This window comes from Patagioenas fasciata, chromosome 2, assembly GCF_037038585.1.
Source record: "Patagioenas fasciata isolate bPatFas1 chromosome 2, bPatFas1.hap1, whole genome shotgun sequence".
Classification (NCBI taxonomy): Eukaryota; Metazoa; Chordata; class Aves; order Columbiformes; family Columbidae; genus Patagioenas; species Patagioenas fasciata.
Genome location: NC_092521.1, coordinates 38,815,471 through 38,835,857, shown reverse-complemented (window position 1 = coordinate 38,835,857; position 20,387 = coordinate 38,815,471). Strand labels below are relative to the sequence as shown.

At 38.7% G+C, this 20,387-nt stretch overlaps 1 long non-coding RNA gene across 1 annotated transcript; it reads right to left on the bottom strand.

Annotated features, from left to right (window-relative positions):
• Window positions 1–294: 294 nt before the first annotated feature.
• Window positions 295–20,356, bottom strand: LOC136099122 (uncharacterized). Its single transcript, XR_010651036.2, has 3 exons — window positions 19,768–20,356; window positions 4,179–4,296; window positions 295–3,974 (listed from the first exon to the last, which is right to left on the bottom strand). It is a non-coding gene; the product is annotated as an uncharacterized lncRNA (long non-coding RNA).
• Window positions 20,357–20,387: the final 31 nt, after the last annotated feature.

Sequence of the window (20,387 nt, the reverse complement as noted above, 5' to 3'; positions counted from 1 at the left end):
AGTACTCCTGTCATTGAATAAACATTGCTGTTGTGTTGAAAGCCTTCAGGCGGCATGGAAATCTCAAAGGCACAGAAAAATGTTATTTTTGTCTTTCAAAAAGAACACATTTGGGCAGAAATAAAACATCTATAGTAGTTATTCACAGCAATTGTTAGCAAACTATTACTGTAGAAATATGGAACGTATTAAATATAATTTAATACATAGAAACTATTGAGATATATGTATTAAATGAGTTTACTTTTGAATTAAAACATTGTGTTCTATCTAAAGACAGAAATGTACCTCTCACAAAGGCTTTTGTCTCTGAAGACATTAGGAAGAAAATAACAATACGAGAACATCAGTACTGTTCACAGTAAACACAGATGGAGATCATAACCAGTGAATCACAGAACCATAGAATCATTTTGGTTGGAAGAAACCCTTAAGATCATCAAGTCCAACCATAACCTAACTCTAGCACTAAAGCATGTCCCTAAGATGCTCAACAGTGATTTATAACTAGAGATCCAATGTCATAATACAGATTCTGAACAAACAAGTTATTCTAGTTCCATTTATTTCTAGAGGAAAAGTTTGAAAAATGAGCATGACTTCTACATATTAGAAGCAGACTAAGTTACATAAACATAGAGACTCTATCAGCCTATAATATGCACAAATTTCAATTGCCAAAACCCACAAGATTTTACATATTGTAAATAAAATATGTGTAAAAAGCATTTTTAGATTTGAAGTGCAAAGACAAACCAGTATATTGAAGTTAATATTCATGTTTTTACAGTGAGCGAAAATATTTCATGTAGAAACTTCTGAAATTTTGCCATTTCTAAGTCTGACCTTACAAAGCAGGAGAAAACAATACAAAAAGTTTGCCTCAAAAGTTTCTCGGGTTTCCTCTTTTTTTTTTGTTCTCTTTTTTTTTTCTCTCTATTTGCATTTGTTTGTTCATATGTTTGTTTTCTGCTTTATTGTAGTTTTGTTTGTTTGTTTCAGATCAGCCTCTCAACAAAAAGCCTGGTTCTGGACCAGTTTGTGGACCCAGTGGTGGTTTATATATGAGGTATGTACTGATTTATTAGCACCATAAGGACTGATTTATCCTGGGCATCCATTAAACACAATCCCTGGAGCTGGGTTAGGCGTCTCACACAAGCCAGCTACCAGACCTAGCTATTGGGATTTAAATACCTAATGGAAACATAATTCTTATCTAAACCACCCGGTGTCCTTCACTGATTTGGTTGTGAAATACTGCACTTCATAATTCTCAAACAGGAGGGTGCAATTCTGCTCACATTATAAACAGTGCCTCTGTACTGTTCAACAGATTTGAAATCTCCATAATCAGAACTTCATAATCATCAGCTTGTCCAACCAAACCCACTCTGTGTAAGACACATTGCTAAATGGGTTAAGGGTCTGTGTTAGATTCTGGGTAAATGAGAAGGGGACCAGAATACAAAGAAATGAAGGGGCTTCAGGAGTTGAAAAGCTTAAGAATCACTGCTGTAGAAATTTAAACCTTAGAAATGAAATCAGCTGTATAAACCCAGCAAAATTAATGGTTAATTTTATATCCTCAACAGGCATGCATTTTTTTTCTGGTGATCAATGAATAAAGTTGATTACCATGCTGTGGAGATAAGGATGACACTAATGAGATTTTGATTGATGTGATTTTCATTTTTATGATCTATTTGTAAGCACAGTCACAGAAAAAGAAATGGTTTTGGCAAATAAGATGGCACAGCAAAGACTACTAAAAGCGATTTCCAGAGAATTAATAAGTACATGGCAAACTTTGTTCAACAGAGGTTGTGAAGCTTTGAAGACATTCATCTTCCTTGGAAAACTGTGAAGTCTAAAAATTTTGAGTAAAGCAGTGTCAGACTTACTGCCTGCTTTTGACACGAGAACATATAGCATTGGTTCTCTGAGACATTCGGAAAACTATTTGCAAGTTGAAGCCTGTAAATAGAAACTTAACATTGAAAAGGGCACCTGCAAATACTGCAAAAATGTATCCAGGTGCAACATGAACACATTTGTGCATGCAGAAACAGAAAAGGTAACCATGCATGGTTACCTTTCACTTCCATACCAGCTAATCTGAGACATATTCCTGTTCTTCTATTTTTATATCTATTATAATACCATATACCTTAGAAAAACTAAATGCAAACTTTTCTTTGGGTATGGCATTTTACTAGGCTTTAGGTTTTTATTTTGCCTATGCTTCAAATAAATTACCTCTCCTGATGAATTTATGCAGCTGTCATTCTGAATCTAAATAGGAGAGAATCCAGTATACCATACTGTATAAGAATGAGATGCTCAACACAGTCCTTCTTTCTAAACTATATGGAAAGGGGATTTTTTTTTCTGGAAAACACTGAGATATGTGTTAAGGTCTGGACTGCTACTACCATTATTGTTGGAGTTTCACAAAACAATATTCCTGTACAGATAAATTCTTACAATAAACAGACATTACACTGTATCTAAAATTATAATGATTCATTTTACAGCACAGAAAATGCAGTATTGACATTTCCTTTTTTTCATTTTCCTTCTTGAAAAATATGTTTATTCTCTTGTGAAACCCAGATTTATTCATTTCTTAAATCATGCTGCTAATCAATTCTGTTAGTAGATATTTTAACAAGCAGTTCTAGGATACATCAAGTCAATTAGATGTAGTAAAACTACCATCCTGTTTGAAACAATGGGCATCTTCTCACCTAGACAAGCTTTGGAATGCCAAAATATAAGTGCTATGATCAGAACTGGGCCACTATAACAAACTGCTGTGTAGAATCTTTGCACAGTTTATATTATGCTTGGACTAAACCTTTGTGAGGCGGAGAGAAATATATTGCATTATTGCTTTTTACTTCAGGTGAATAAAAACAATTTACCTTTACATTATTTAGATACTTAGACAAAAATCGGGCATCAATAAATGTTGTGCCTTTACTGAAAAAGAAACTGGTTGATTCCAGACAGGTACAGCACTGGTTTCAACTCTCTATAAATACTCTTTTCAAATAGTGAGTACGTAAGAAAAATAGCTACACCCCTATCCTCATTTTCCTTCCACATACTGGATTAAAAACTGGTCTATGCTGCCTCCATTTGGTACTGTCTCAACACAGAATTCTTTAAGATGAGCCATTGACAACCTGAATTCATTTAACACCAGGGTGCCACGATGTGTAACCAGCTCTTTCCAGCTGAAGGTGAATTGTCTCTACTGACTTTCATAATGTACTTTTATTTAGCATGTAATATCATTGTCCACTGCCTTGATGACATAAAGCTTCATGGGCCTGGGCATTAATATTCTATTTACAAAAGAGCCCAAGCATGAGAAGTCAAATTAGAGCCATAGCCTGTGGACAGAATTCTGTTCCTCCTGACATGGCACTCATCCTGCTGGCTCCTCACCTGGGATCAATATGAGGTAAACCTAGACGATGAGAAATACAATCCAGTGTGAACCAAGACTAGACAACAGTGCATCTCCTGCTGGTGGCACGTCACAGGACCAATGTAGATTGGAGGACCTTATACAGGGTAGGCACTGATGTCACCTCTTCAGTACAGCTGCTGCCTCTGGGACATGTCAAATTATTTTTGCTCTTTGCAAGACAGCAAAATTGTGAAGGTCCAGAGAACAACTCGTTTTAAAGAAATTCTGTTGATGACATTTCAGAGGAAATGTGTGGTTTTCAAGAGCATTTGTTGGCTATTGGAATTTAGTAAGTGATTCCTTTTACACTATGAAAGTAATGCATTCTAGTTTCCAGTGGACCTGTATTTCAAGTTCCTCCACCATCTTCAGCAGAGTAGTGTCAGCTGCATTCATTGTGCAGTTTGCTCCTGGAGCTGAGGTGAGACCCTTCATCTGGCAGAGAGGATGGTGCTGTGCTGGTTGTGACCCACACAGATGCGGACTGGTGAACCTGGGCAGACAAGAGAGAAATGGGGACAGCTGAGCTCAAGCTGCAGCTCCCAAGGGGAGAGAGAAGGTTGCTTCTGCCCTTTATCAAATCCTTTTACTTTGTAAGGACTTAACACCTTTGGGCACTTGCCTTTCTGTCAAATGTAGTCAACAGTATATATCAGGTTCAAAAATATGGAGGGAGAGAGACAGATCAGATACTCACTGACAGACAGATAGATGGGCAGGCAATGTGATCACATTTATTTCCTCAGGAAATCAGATCTGTAAGCCATATGCAAAACTGTGGATTGTATGTTGGTGGGTGGGGTCTTCAAAAGCTCCTAAGATCCAGAGCAAAAAATTTATTTATGCACCTCATATTAACTCAGATAAAAGGAGAATTAGGTACCTAAGTAACATTAAAAGTCTAACCTAAATGACTTTAATGTATCACTTGAGTAGCCTTAATCCCACTTGCCCCATTTTAAATGGTAGCTGATAGGAGATTTGGCACTGATTTTAAAGAGTATATAATTTCATAAAGCTTATGTAAAAGCAATGATAATGCCTGAAAACCTTCAAAAAGTTAAAGTTACAACATCAGATGCCTTAATTCACATGCATTGTCTTAATGGTAAAAATCTAACAAAGCCTTAGATTGGTGCCAAACAGTCAATGTTGAAGGAATGTTTCCACAAGTTTTTACATTGGTCCAGACAAATAAAAAATATACAGATAATAGGTCTCGCTTTTCCTATAGCTAGTTAAAACACATGGTATATCAGAGAGGAAGACCAGTGAAATGCTTCAAAGGCATAGTCAAGGTAAGTCTTAGTTTGGTTTGCATTACTTCTACATGTGAGGTGTATGGCGGAGCCATATGTCATGGTAGACAAGGTGTAGAGACACTCTCAAGACCTGTGAGCAAATTCAGGCTGAGAACTTCGCAAGAAGGATTGCAGAGGACAGTGGGCAGAGTGACTACAAGTACAGATGTGACCATGCCTGCTGGGCATTGTGAAAGTAAGACTGGTATGCACCACTATCAGAATTAACCTATCCTAGTCAAAAGAAAAGCAGATTCTATCAGTGCATCCAACATCTCACACTCAGGTGTTTTTTCTTCCCAGTAAAGTTACTTTTTAAGAAGATGACTAATTAGTTTTAAATTGTTAATTTTAAAAACTAAGAACAAGGGCTTTTTAATATTCTTTTTCAAATAACCAATTTAAGCTAGGGATGTAAATAAATCTGTTCAGAGGACAACCATCCATTTACTGCATTCCAAGATCATGAAATTTGCTTTCATTGCATACTGTAAAAACCAAAACCGATGAGATCATACTGTGTAAAAATATTTGAGTTTGGATTTAAAATGTCAGACGTATAGTTAGATATTGCACTTCCAGTGACTAGACAGTCAACATGGGACATTTCAGGAAAAAATGCAATCCAAATTGGTAGATCTCTGTGAAAGCTTTGAGCTTAAATGAGGAATATCTTCCGCAAATAAACGGTTCTCAGTAGTTTTACTGTAAAACCTAAACGAATGGCTTGATTTTTCAAAAGTGGATAAATGGGCACAAAGTACCAAAAGAGAGTAAAGGACTTCCAATAATTATGATATTTATTGAGACGCTTATCTTTAGGAACTTCTAAAGAAGTTGGGCAGAGACTAAGCAGTGAAAATATTTTGACCTATTTAAATTCTAAGCATTAGAGCAGTATTTACTCATCTCTCTTGCAGTAACACCAAAGCTAATAAATAACCATATTGCATGATGTTTCCTTGCTACCTTCAGGGAAATCCTGTTTACTTATACCCTTGCCTGCCAAATGAAACAATATTTGAGTTCTTGAATTACATATAAACTTTAATCCAGGTGAGCAATCACTGGGTATTCAGTGACTCAGCTGAGTTAATAAATGAATTGGGTATTTTTATTGATTGTTTTTTACTGTTTTTTCAGCGAATTCAACTAAAAAGAATGATGACGCTGTCTATATTGCCTATATTAATCACATTCAGAGTCCCTATAGTGAAACCATTACAGGAAATATACTACAGCTATTTCTATCTTCTGTCAACATTTTCCTTTCTTTTAGTGCATGAAGGTAGCCAGAGGACAGAACTATGCTTAGACTGAAATAGTCCTTCCCCATGATGCCCTTTCAGCTGTCCAAGCAGGGGAACTTGGTATTGTATCAGTGAAACTAAATGAAAGGCATGAGCATAGAAGGACTGAGAAGGCAGTTTCATTATGTGTTTAACCCAAATGATGTCTGTGATTCCTAAAAGACATGTAAGATGAATAATATTACGTATGCATTGACGATATTACTGCTATGGCTGATGTTACTGTATCACCTTGTTCTCTTAGGTTCTGTGCAGACACAGAACAAGTTGGTCCCTGGCCTCAGGCAGCCTTCATCTACATATAAAAATGAAACAAAAAGACAGAGTTGGACAGAGGTTAAGAGAACAGTGAAACCATACCGGTCATAACAATAAACCTCAGTTATTGCATGTCTGCAACCTAGGCCTTGAGAAGCATGGAAATGTCCCAAACAAGAGCTTCAAGCAGGGATTGGAAGAAAAAAAACCTCCTTTTGCAGAGCTTTTCCCAATAGTGAAGGCAAAAGAGGGCCTGCACCTAATTCTAGCTCACTGCTAAAGAAAAGCTAGTGCCATAGCTTAGATGGCAACAGTAAAAAGTGCTTTGATTTGAGAATAAGCATTTCAGGTTCGACGTGACAGGGAAATGAGAGTATAAGGATGCATACACACTCATGTGCATCAAAGCAACCTTTACAGCAGCCTCATGAGTATGTGCGAGCAGGAAAACACCAGAAAAGGGTCTCAATAAAGGAGACAACCATAACATAAATGAGAACTTCAGAACTTTCTGATTCGACAAAGAAAATTCTATCCTGGACACGTTATGCAGAGGGAATGACTGAAAAAAAAAAAAAAAAGAGGTATGAACTAGGGATGAAGATACAGAGGAGCCTGATAGATGTTCAGGTATAGCCAAAATGACAGGCAGAGGGATGACATCTGCCACAGTATCAAAGAAGAGGCAGAGAAAGGTTGGGCTGAGGGGATTGTTGGCTGATTGTCCATGAGAGGAAGCCAGGCAGACATACTAATATTTCAGTTGCCATTTATAACTGCTTTGGAGGTGAGAAATGGATGTGACAATCCTAAAAGGGTATGACGAATTGCATAGTAATAAATGGTATTTGATATGTATCTGAGAAGCCAATGTAACCAGAAAACAGAGCACATACTGTATTCTATCTCAGAATAGTTATTGGTCAACTCTATCTTGTTGCAAAGGGGTAAGGTATCTCATCTTTGATTTCTAACAGAGTTATTTCCACCTCATATTAGCTTATTTTTAGACTAAGTGGGTAAAAGGTTTTGCTTCCAAACAAAAATAATATGGTCTTAGTGCAGATCCCTGGGATGGCTGGTTACTAATCTCCTTCTACCTGGAGAAACAGTCATTCTCTCTAGCTTTTTGTTTGCTTGTTTTCCTTACACATTCAACGTTTAATTCATAGCAAAATCCATGATTATTCATCATCTTTAATAATCTTCATTCTGAGAGACAGTCTGTTGAAAAACTACAGAAACTATGCTTTTAGGACATCTTTACCTGCTGTTTCAGTAGATTTAAAAAGCTAGCAAAGCAAAAGAAGTTTCTTCCCCTTGACACTGGCTGTGTTGGTTTGGCTTTCCATCAAGGTATACTTCTGCAGTTCTCTCCTCAGACTGACTTCTATCTAAACTTTATACTTTCTGTCTCACAGATCATCCCAGAAGATGTTTCTAGAATATTGACATGGGTCAGTTGTGTGGAGCTACAACAAGAATTATTTTAGCCTATTTTAAAACTAATAGTAGTTTCAGAACATGACAGGGGAAAAAATTTCCTTACTTAACTTAGATATTTTTTAAGTCAGCTTGCACTGGAAAATTTACAAGTTCACTGAAGAAAATACCACCTGTCTTACTTTATCATTAAACACCAAAAAAGCTATATTTTCTTGTTTTTGTCCTGAAGCTTAGTTGTTGCTTTTAGCTGTTTTTACAATAAATTATGGCAAACTAACTAAACCACTTGTTTAATCAAGTGAAAATTTACAAACCTTATGCCACTGAAATAGAAATTAACCCCTTCCTGTTCCTAGCTGAGCTCCTGCCAAGGCAAATACAATCTGTTCAGTGCTTTTTCCGTTCTTGAACCTGAATTCTTCCTCTTCGAATCACATTATAGGTGATAACAATAAGTGCGATGTTAAAGCTCAGAGATCAGAGTATGTTCCTTCTGCACCTGGATTTGGAAACACTCTATCCTGAGCCTGGCACGGGGAGCAGCTCCCTCCCTCTTTCTCAGCGCTCTGCTGAGATGCCCACCTGCAGCTCTGGCCCTGCCTCTGCAGCAGACTTATGTCACTGGCCAGTGGTTCTCCTGGTGATTCTGCCACTGACATCATATGAACAAATATTTTATCAGTCTCCTCTTTAGCCATGAAAACGAAACAGAAGTGGTAAAAGATGAATTAGGCTGGTAGCCCCCTACGCTATTTAATAAATATGTAGACAAATAATAAAATCAACTAACCTGGTCAACCCAAATGTGACTTCTGTCTTTAAAAAAATACTTTAATTTTTGGTAGTATACATACCAAAATATGAAGATACTCAAATACAAAACTAAAATTGGTGTTATACTCTGGCAGCAACAACAATCTGAAGGAAGAAAACAGTACATATATAAAACTTGTGTACCCATTTCAGAACTAAAATAACAAAGAAAAAGAGGAAGCCATTTAACTATCAACTTCGTATTAATTGAGAGTTGCACTAACATTTTCTAATCTGCATATTTCAGATTACTGACATCAGCATTATTCCATGATGCACTGCAGATAATTAAGCATATTTTTTCATGTCCTATAAATCATCTTTGCACAAAATGCTGAGTTTATAATTAATTTCTTCTCTATATCTTTCCAGTGAACCAAATCCTACTTTTTTTTTTTTTCCTATGAGATCAATATCCTTAGGCTGATTCTTCATAGACTATGTTTTAAATATGAAAAATATCTGACATGATGTAGGCGCACTAAGAGTGAAATATTAGCTTCTCATGTACATTGCCCTAGTTTATATACCTTACTCTGCTTCCCACCCTTTGTGCTTTGGCCATGAGCAAATCAGAATTTTTGTTACACCTAAATGACACAACACATTTGACTGCAGCGCATTTATCAATAACTAGGTCTGAATTATCTGGTTCACATGTGCACATTTCAAAGACTTTTATAATAGACTATTTAGAGTCTCTTCCCCTGGCAATTCACACATGCTTTTCCTTCATACGCTGTCTCAACATCAATTTTGAACATTTTTTCTATGAATAACAGAAGCCTGGCCTACTCTAAATTTGTACTGTCTCTTAAACTATTCCACTGTGTTTACTTCCAATTTCCTTCATGCCAACCCTCAACAGTCACTAGTGCAGCACCTTCGACTCCTTCTCAGTCCTCAGTATGATCTCCAGCTCCTTCACCCCAAAGCTGAAGCCCTCCTAGACCCGCCCTGGCAATCAGAGCCCTCCCTCTCATGGGTCTCACCTTCGCTGGCCGACCTCTTGGATAAGACTTACACAGGCTGTGTGTCAGCACTGAATGGACATGGCACGGGCAGCTGCCTTCAGCCACCTGCCCACCAGCATGGGCAGGCAGAAAGGATGGGAACACGCTCATTGTGTTTCCTCCATCTCTTTCTCCATCTATTACCCACTAACCACGTGGGTTAGAGGAGCTTGTTCTCCTGGGGTCTGCAACGAACAGAGAAATGCCTTGATCACCAGAATTTCACCATCAAGGCAGAGGGAGAGGAAATCAGAGTGGTCTGAGGCCTGAAGGTGTCACAGCTTCTCCTGGCAGCTGGAGGGGCTCTGAAGCTCCCACCAGAGCACTTGCGCAGGTGTTTGACAGAACAAACACCCTCTTTGACAGAGAAGCAATGCCATGAACAAATAATTATGTCAGAAGCATTTACTGTCAGATTGAAAGGCAGGGAAGTTATCAGGCAACAAATTGGTGCATGGTGCATTGGTGCACTGACCACAGAGCAGTGGCCCTGCTTTTTTTAAAACTCTGAAGAAGCCAGTTTACATTAGGAAGAGTGACTGCACAGCAAATGGCTAAAGAAAACCTGAGAAAACAAGCCTTGGTCTCCATGAGGAATATGGCACAGTGTCTTTAATTCATACCCACATAACTGGCCATACTGCTTTCCTGCCCCTTCCCCCAGCCACAGGCATCGACATCGCAACAGTTTTCCTTCATTTCCTATTGGAAGTTAAACTTCTTTCAGGACGGATGAAGCAGTAATGCCGAGGTTCATCGTTATTTCATGTATTTAAATAACTACTTCTCCAAATCACTTCGAGTCTGGAGATATACTTGCTCTTCAAAAGTCAAAAATACTAATGGAAAATGATCTGAGAGTACCAGAAATGAAGAAACACTGAAATTTGTAATGAAGAGCAGTTCATCTCCATAATGGTGAACACCTAGTTTTAGTCCTGAAACAGAAAACTCAATTTTGGAAAAGGAGAAACACAAGCACTTAGATAGCAAACTTATTCCTGTTGCAAAGAATATTCCTATTGGAGTTTTGACCACTGAATTACAGTTTAATACTTCACAGCCACAATAATTTCCAGTTGCCCATAGGTTTCCAAGATTGGCTTGGCAACCCTGAGCGAGTCACAGGTGGGTAGCTTATTTCAAGCACCACCTAGTGGATCTCTTTAAAAGACAAAAATAAAAAAAGCAGCAATTAGCAAAATATTTTAGCTTTTGAAGGTAGGTATGGCAGGTGTCAATCTCCCTTCTTTAAATGTTGTTATTTGATTGCTCATTAATAGCAAGTCACAACAGCTCTGAAAAACACTAAATTAAGAAAAATGAAAAAATACGAGTCTGTTGAGCTGTTCCACGTACAAAATTTGGCTCTTACTGAGCCTCAGCATAGGACATTCTCTTCCCAATTAATTAGGCCCAAAACATTGAGATATGTCCTTTGATGATCAGAATTCCCAGAGTAAAAGAGAAATTAACTTCTGCTTTTAAATGCAAAGAAGTGAGACTGAGATGTCATTATTTTAATAATCACAAATACCTAACCAAAGAAAGAAGGTACTTCTAATCTTATTCGCTGGTCAGTAAAATATGGCTATATAATTCAGTAAGTAGTATATTATACCAAGAGATGCTTGATAGGCCTACTATCTGAGCAATTTCCTAAAATAAAAATAATATAACATGAAACAATACAATAAAATATATAAAGAATATAAAGAATAGAGATCTACAAGTAGTGATAAAGAACAGACATTTGTCATTAATGAGGAAATGTAGTTACTTTTTGACTGAATGGAAATGACCAATGTACTATGTACTAATCAACACAATTTTATATCTATTTTGAAATTACCTAAGTTATTTTAGTCTGTACGTAGTACATTACAAGATGTCTCTGCTTTAAAACAGAAATTAAGTTGCACTCTTCCTACAAATAACAATGGGGGAATCACATTTTGGTGCCTGTTCATTATATTCTCTTGTAAATATTTGAATATTAAAACACATAAATAACTTTTATTTTGTGCCTAATTATAGAAATACCTTTATACTGGGGATGCCCAGTGGCTGTGGTGACAAAGTAGGTGTGAGGCTTACATATTTCAAATAAAAGAAAACTTTCTCCTTCTCCAAATTTGTATTAAATATTTTAAAGTGAGTGATGCAAATACAAAATATCAAGTGTTCTTATTCATAGGTCCCTTCTCCCACATACTGTGGTCAAGGAAATAGTGAAACAGTGAAATTAACTAAATTCTCTCAGCCCTTGGTGATTAATTCTTTTTATTATCATACTGATAAAAGGGTGGGTGGCTGGATTTTGTGCCTGCAAAGGTAAATTATAACAATGGTTTAGCAATCCAGAACTACTACATAATACAAATCATAAAATGTCTTTTGCAGCTTCTTTATTTTTGAGGGTTGAAATCAGCCTGGTGTCAATGGGCACAATCCCACTGTCACTGTACACTGATGTCAGGGTTGAATCTAACCTCTCACAACGCTCAGGGAGAATGGATGTACATATTTGTGGTGGTGGTGGTGGTGGTTGTTCATTGAGAGACCCTGACACTCAAGGTACACAGAGAAAAACAGCATCCTGTCTGGTCAGTCAGAACTGTGCTTCACTCTGGCTTGTATGCCGATCAGGATTTATTAACAGGATTCCAGCATCCCAGAAGGCAGATGCTTTTCTTAGAATCATTTCAGTTAGAAGAGACCCTCATGATCATCAACTCCAACCATAACCTAACTCTAGCACTAAACCATGTCCCTAAGAACCTCGTCTAAATGCCTTTTAAACATCTCCAGAGATGGTGACTCCATCACTTCCCTGGGCAGCCTGTTCCAGTGCCTGACAACCCTTTCCAAGAAGAGTTTTTTCCTAATATCCAATCTAAATCTTCCCTGACACAACTTGAGGCCATTTCCCCTTGTCCTAACACTTGTTACTCAGGGAAGAGACCAACACCCTCCATGCTACAACCTCCTTTCAGGTAGCTGTAGACAGAAATAAGGTCTCCCCTCAGCCTCCTTTTCTCCAGGGTAAACAGCCCCAGTTCCCTCAGCCGCTCCTCATCAGACTTGTGCTCCAGACCCCTCAACAGCTTCGTTGCCCTTCTATGAACTCTCTCCAGCACCTCAATGTCTTTCGTGTAGTGAGGGGCCCAAAACTGAACACACGATTCAAGGTGGGGCCTCAGCACTGCTGGGTACAGGGAGATGATCACTTGTCTAGTCCTGCTGGCCACACCATTCCTGATACAAGCCAGGATGCTGTTGGCCTTTTTGGTCACCTGGGCACACTGTTGGTTCATGTTCAGCCGGTTGTCAATCAATACCCCCAGATCCCTCTCTGTCAGGCAGCTTTTCAGCCACTCTTCCCTGAGCCTGTAGAGCTGCCTGGGGTTGTTATGACCCAAGTGCAGGACATGGCACTTGGCCTTGTTGAACTTCATATAAGGAGATATGTGCAATATGTTATCCAAGGACAAAGAAAGTTACCATAGTTCATTGTAAAAAAAGCTTTATTCTAAAAAGGTGATTCTGAATCTTCTGAATATTCTTAAATAAACAAAGATGACAACTACACAATAATTAATAATGTGATGATATAAAGTGATATTTATAAAATTAGTGTATACCCTTAGATTACAGAGATGCAAAAATATAATTATTGTAGATATTTTTAAGACAAGTATCTTTCAGGAACACAGTTCTTCATTTACTGCCTTATTGCACCCTCACTTGGTGATGGTCGGTTTGACTTTCTTGGGAAAAAAGTGTGGAGAAATAACCCAAAATACAAAAGTATGGCATGAAAAATACTGCTTTTGATAGGAAGCATTCCATATCATTTTAAATTTCAGCAATTTTATGCAGCACAATAGAGATTTAGGTAGTTGTTGTAGATATTAAACACTCTCATAAATAATGACTTTTGACAACATCCTATAAGTGTATAAATGGTTTAAGAACATTAACAGAGGACTCGCCTTGCATAGACACACACTTATACATAGCAGGGTCTAGACATAAGTACAGGGTTTGGGGAGAGGGATTACTCTAAGTTTCCCAGGATCTGTCAGAGCAAGCTAGCTTGGAGCTAGCACTGGAGATAGCCTTCCAGTTACTCTTCTTCTTGCTAGCAGATAACATCTCCTACAACATAATGTTATGTGACTTTTGAATCTAACCACTAACAATCTGCAGAGCAAAAAGTAATACTAGTAGTAGGATTTGAGGAAGTATTGTAAGGTATAAAATCGATCTAAAATGTTTCGAGTTTAGAAATCGGATTAATGGACTGGGATGTAGAATGGATGCTGGGAACAGAGCCAAGTCCCTCATTCTATCAAAGAGCAAACTTGCAGGGCTTCTTGAGCAAGAATGGAAAACACAGAATCCTGTAAAAAGTATATTAACTTCTCCCATTTCTGAAAATAATTAGTAAAAGTTTTAGGGGGAAAAAGAAGGATAGGACACTCCCGTGACATGACAGGAGCCAGGCAGTAAATATATTTAACACCATGTAAGAGTCAAAGAGTGCAAGAGTCAAAATGCTGCTGTCACATGCAGAATATGACTTCAGAAATGTTTACAGGTATTTTTCACCAGGCTGAACAGTAAAATATTAATAAGGTGGTAGAATCATGTATCCTTTCAATAATCTATTTAACCTATTTTTCCAAATAAGTGCCAAAGTAAATTTATGGAATGGGTGACTGTCTCAGCAAATGCACATCACATCTCTTTAATACAGTGAACTTTGGTTTAACTACAATGATATTCCTGAAACTGTCACAGGTGGGAATCGCATAATTTGGATTTGAAATATTCATGGAACAGAGTTCATGACATTTTTTCTTAAACATCAGGAAAACTATAATCTTAATTTAAAATTAAGCAGTAGCATTCAGTGCATATTCTCAGGCAAGCAGGTTACCCTGTAAGGCTTAGCATCTAAAATGCTACCATTGTGCATATTTACTTTCAGTTCATCAAAGTCAAACCTTGTAAGCAGCTCTGCTGGAGTACAAAAGTCCCTGGATAAATGGAACTAGAGAACATTTTCTTTCTACAGATCACCTAAAAATATCTGGACAAACAGTGCAGTGTAGGAGCACAATCTGTACAACAGTTCCATGCTTTTTCTGGTCTAGCAAATGAAATAACCTGAAACAGGGTGGAAACAGGCCATGGGCTGCCATCTACAGTGCACTTCAAGAAGAGGGTTGCTATTTGCAAGAGTTTGTGTGTTTTAAAGCCACACACCGGAATTTCTGCTTTTTTAAAAAATACAAAATTACTGTTTTTCCTAGCTGTTATATAGTTTGCTAATGAACGGGGAAAAGTATGGTCTTAAAAGTACTATGATGTGGGAAGAAGTACCCCAGCTATATAAACAATGGCCACTGGTAGTCTCCTCTGGCAGAGTGTTTGGTTGTTACCCTGCACCCAAGCTGTAGTCAGGATGATGGCATTGCTGAGCGTCAAAGGTGCAGTTACGATTTGTGCTGTTGTACACCAGAAGGGAGATTGCTCTGTGTGATTAGGAGCAAAGGCACCAAGAGACACTCATTTTATACAAAATATGAGTGAAATTTAGATTAAAAAATAGACCAATGGTTAGAGAGGGTTTCAGGGAGAAAATGTAAGAAATAAAGGGGATTTTTTTTAAGACTGTCTTTCATAAGAACAACTCATGAAAGAAGATCTGTAAGCAACTAATCATTGTTGTGGACCCAGCCTATATGTGACTATATGCTCCCTTAAGTCAAATAGTTAGCACAAACTGTTATCAAACATACTAATACTGTTAGTACATATCTGGAAAAGAGCTTGCCATTGTGGAAAGCTCCTGTCTTACCTCATGCTCCCAGATAGTGGAGCCCACCAAAAACACCACACTGGATGACAAAGAAAATAAAATCAAAGTATCTAGGAAGTGAAATCATCATTGTTCAAAGACCAGAATCTCTTTTTAAAAGACATCATACACTAACTTAGCTGCTTAATTCTGTCATTATGTTAGCTATTAGCTGTTACATTCTATTTAATTGTCCATCAGTTATAATTTTTTTCTAAGATTATCAACAGTCCTTTTCTAAATTTTTGTTCAAACTCTCTCGTAAGTGCAAGCCTTTATTTCCTCATTCCCAAGAAGTGTAGCAACAACATTAACATACTGTAGAACTTCATCACTCTTTTATGGTCAGTGTATTTTCCACAATGTTTGTTGCATATTTTGAAACTCCCTGCGCCATAGATGTTGAAGTACTATTCAGAACTATTCAAACCTTGGAAAATAATGCTTGCTGGAATCTGCATCCTGCCCTGGCCTTCAGCATAGGATTGAATTTCACACAGAGTGCAGAGAATGTAGTTATTTAATTACCACTGACTAAATTATATATGATAAAGTCTTCATATACACTTATTTTTAATAGCTCAGAACTATTAAATAGTTGAACTCTGTTTTTCATTCATTTGCATCTATGTCACGAGGACTTTCACCAACGCTGTGATCCTTCATGCCAGATGAAGTTGCACAGCCCTGTCTCTTGATTTTGGAGCCAAGGACCTAAGGTGCAGAGCCAAGGTGCAGGTGAAGGTGTGCTAATAACTGGGACAATCTGGAAGGCAAGTCCCTCAGCAGTGACCTATATATGAGCTCTGACTTTGTCTCATGAACCATCCAGACTCTCTCAATCCCAGATAATCATATCAATGTCAGTTGGTGAGGATATGTGGAGGTCACCAACATTAGATCATAATCCACTGATTTATTTTCTTTTGAGGCAGTAGAAACATAAGAACAATAGTATAATGTATTTTCCATTTATTTAACAAGTATTTTCATAATCTTTTTGAGTAGTTGGGCTACACTGACAAACACAAGCATCATGCTATTTACAGTTTGTCTGTTGTCTGGTATTAGTTTGCATAAGTCTTGGGGCCACTTTCGATCTGTAGCCAAGAACTGGCAAAGCACCAGTTTTACAGTCCAGTGACAGCCTCTGAGACGTATGAGAAAATAATGGTTATTTGGATTTGGTCTTTTTTATATTATGCTGGCTAAAAAAAGAATCCTCACTACATTTTCTGAGCACTTAAGAACTTGAGTCTTAAATCTCAATAATTTTCAAATAAATTACTCTAAAGTTTTCTTAATTTTAAAAATACATCTATTCTTCTGGTTTTGTCCAGTGAAGCTGAGGGGAAAAATGTATCTCAGAAGGATAAACACAGTCATCCTTCTGCCCTCTAAGTTTGCCATTAAGTTGACAAAATCACTATGCTGAAAGCAGTAATGGAAAAATCCAAAATGCTTTATTGAATGGAACAGGGAAGACTTTGATAAAGACCTGCTGATTTCATGGTTAAACAAAGGGAATTGTCCTCCTCCTGAGCTCTGTTGTAGTGTAGAGCTACATTTCTAGAAGGGCCCCAAGATGTTTTCAGGGTCAAGAGCACACATCTGTCTGGTAGGTGTTTCAAATACCCACGAGGAACTGGAGTGCTGAAGAGAGTGTTACTGTTGGTTGGCACTCCCTGCCAATCAAGTTCAGTTGGAGAACTGCTGGCATAATGGCTTAGACACAGCTCTGTCTGCACCAACTCTGCAAATCATGCACACGGATGAGGCAAATCTTCAATATGATAATCTGATGGCAAACTATCATAGTTCATATCACAAACAACTTTCCTGAATGTAATTGTTAGATGATGGAAAATCAGAGGGGAAAAAAAAAAAGAGGCCCAACAGAATTTTGAAAAACCAACTGTATATATTTCCAAAGTCTCTAGAGACACATAAGGTGGGAACTTGAACTATAATATTACAGACATAATTGCCACAGAGCATTCCACCTAGTCCTCAGGGGCTTGCATTATTCTCCATCAAAAAGGTTCATTTGAGCCAAAGACTTTGTAGAGCTTGCAGTGCAGACTGGAATACTGCTGAACTTGCACTCCCTTTAAGGATAATTTTCACTCTCCCACATTCCTAATGGTATAGATAAGGAGGAATAACACAGAATCACTTCCTAGCACTGACACCAACATTATCAAAAACTGAAAATATTTGCAGCACACTGGATTATTGTCACACAAATCACAGCAAGCATTATAAACTGAGTTCAAAATTCTTACTGCTTTTATTTGTTCCACTATTACATTGCATATTCAACTGAATAGATACTACTAAGTCACTAGGGGCCAGCACTTTCTCAAAGGCAATACAGTACTTCTTTAAAAGGAGCAATGTTTTAAACTCCAAATGTTCAAAACCAACTGTTAGCCTCACAAAATTAATGGCACTGGGTCAAAACCAATGAGATCCTAAACAAACAGTAAATTTGAGTTCTCCTTTCCTGATGACCATTTCCAAGGTTCTTGGCCGCTTACTTTAAAGACTTCTTTGTCTAATCAGGAGGGGCGAAGCAATTTAAAAACCTAGCACTTTAGTGTCATTTTATGCTTCCAAAGATAGGGGGTTAAAAAATACACTTCCTAGGTCTCAGGACAAAAACCTGAGAATAGGCAAGGTGCTATGAACCAGATGGTTTAAAGGCTGTTATTTCATTTGCCTAGATTCCCTGGGCAAATTCCCTAGACTTGTGTGACAGATTCTTATTGAGTGTTCCTCATGTCAAATTTAGGTCTCCAAGATCAAAACTGGAATTTTCAATGATATATTCAACATATAACTTTGTGGCACTTACCCATGGCTAGTAGTCCCTGTGATCTAAGAAATGTTGAGATTTCAATTCTCTCCTCAGTGGGAAGAGGAGAGATTTCTCATGGCAGTATTCTCCTCACTACACCACAAAGTATTCTGGAGTTGAAGCTATTTCACTATGGTTAAATAAGGATAGAAGATGCCAGGAAAACAAACGAACCAACCAACCCACCCGTCAACAACACAAAGGTAGAATTGAACTTTAGCTTTTTGGTAAGGAGACTATCTAACATGGACATTCTTTCCACTCAAGTTGCCTGGGCTCTGTTTGACTCACTTTTACTTTTCCTCTGTGTAATCAGACTTCATTTTTTGCATGTAAACTTGAAACAACTTCACCAAGAAGTGAGAATCCCCTCATGTCATAGCTGCCTACGGAGTAAGAAAACAGGGAAAAATGAAAGAAGTATCATCTGAAAGACTGAACCTAAGAGTCCCATCTGCCTTTTAAGTGTGGTGCTACAAAAGCTGGGAACACAGTTTTGCTTTGATGGTGTTTTAAAGGAGTCCCATCCAAAGTTAAGTCTGCAGATGTAATAGTAAATTAGTTCATCCAGGTGTCATAAGATGAACGTCATCTCTGCCAGCTGCAGTTTAAATCCACAATATATTGTCCTGTTTGAAAGAGTGCAGACAGAAATGACCACTTTCTTTTGTACATAAAAAAACTTGATGGCTTTCTTCACATCAGCCCTCATTCTTCTTTTAGTCTATCCAAAGCCATTTCTTTAAATCTTTTTTTTTAGAGCCTGATTTCCAGACCTTCCATCATCCTTGATGCTCCCTCTGGATTCTAGCACACATTTCTTGATAGGTCATTGTTAAAATTACAGACAGCACTACAACAGAACAAATGAGCACCCTGCAAGTCTTACACCAATTTTGGGTAACTTCCAGTATAATGTTCACTTCACTTCTTGATAACATTGAGAAATTATTATCCACTATAGCCTGACTCTTTCAGCCAGAACTGCTACTTAACCAATTATTTCTCAGGATCACTTGGTGCAACTGCTTTAAAAAAAAAAAAAAAAAAAAAAAAAAAGGGCACTAGGGCACTAGACACTCTTTGCGAAGAAAAACACTTGCACCCAGTTTCAGATGGAATGCAGACTGAAACTCTTGAGGTGTGCACCTTCCCATTGCCCTGACAGATATGTTTAAACGACAGATAGTATTGAATCTAAGACATTCTCAAAACTCTACATAGCATATTAACTACCATGCTGACTCTTTGGATTCAAGTTTACAAATGCTTAATTCTCCTCCGAGGCACTGTTGGAGTGGTCTTTGCTTTTACTGACGGCTGCTACAGGAAGCTTCTACGCAGTTGCTGAACTTGTGTTTACACCGATTTAAGGCTTGCACTTAATTAAGGATGGAGCTGAAAGCAGGTACATACACAAAAATGCATTTGGCAAACCGTTAATCCTTCTTCCACCAAACCTGTATCAAAGCACAGATTCCCAACTGCAGGCTGGCGCCAGAGCGAAGCGGACGTGGGCTACACGATAAACGTTACCAGCAGGTAACGCCGCTATCCCGGCTCCCGCCCCGGGCAGCGTCGTGCGGCAACGCTGGCTGCCCCGAAGCCACCGCAGACCGCCCCGAGCGGGGACGACGCGGAGAAAGCAGTAGGGCCACATCCGCCCGCGGGAAGACCCAGCGAGGAGGGGGCGGGAGGCCTACCCGGGCCAAGCCCACACCCACCACAGGCGGTAACGGCAGCCGGGCGAAAAGCCGCTCCCGCCGTTATCACTCACGTCGCTGGCGCCAGCTGCCCCTCGCGCATGCGCACCGCACCCCCAGCTCCCCGGCACAGGCGCAGCGGAGCGCAGGCAATCAGCGTTACTGCTCTCCCCCCCGCGCATTCCTCAGCGCTCCCCAAGAGCATGCGCACTTTGTGCCTGACGGAGGGAGAGAGAGAAACCGACTCCTTCCGCCCGCGCCCCACCGCGCGCATGCGCACTCCCCGCCGGGCGCCGCAGGCCCCACCCCCGCGCCATCGGAGTCGCTGGCGGC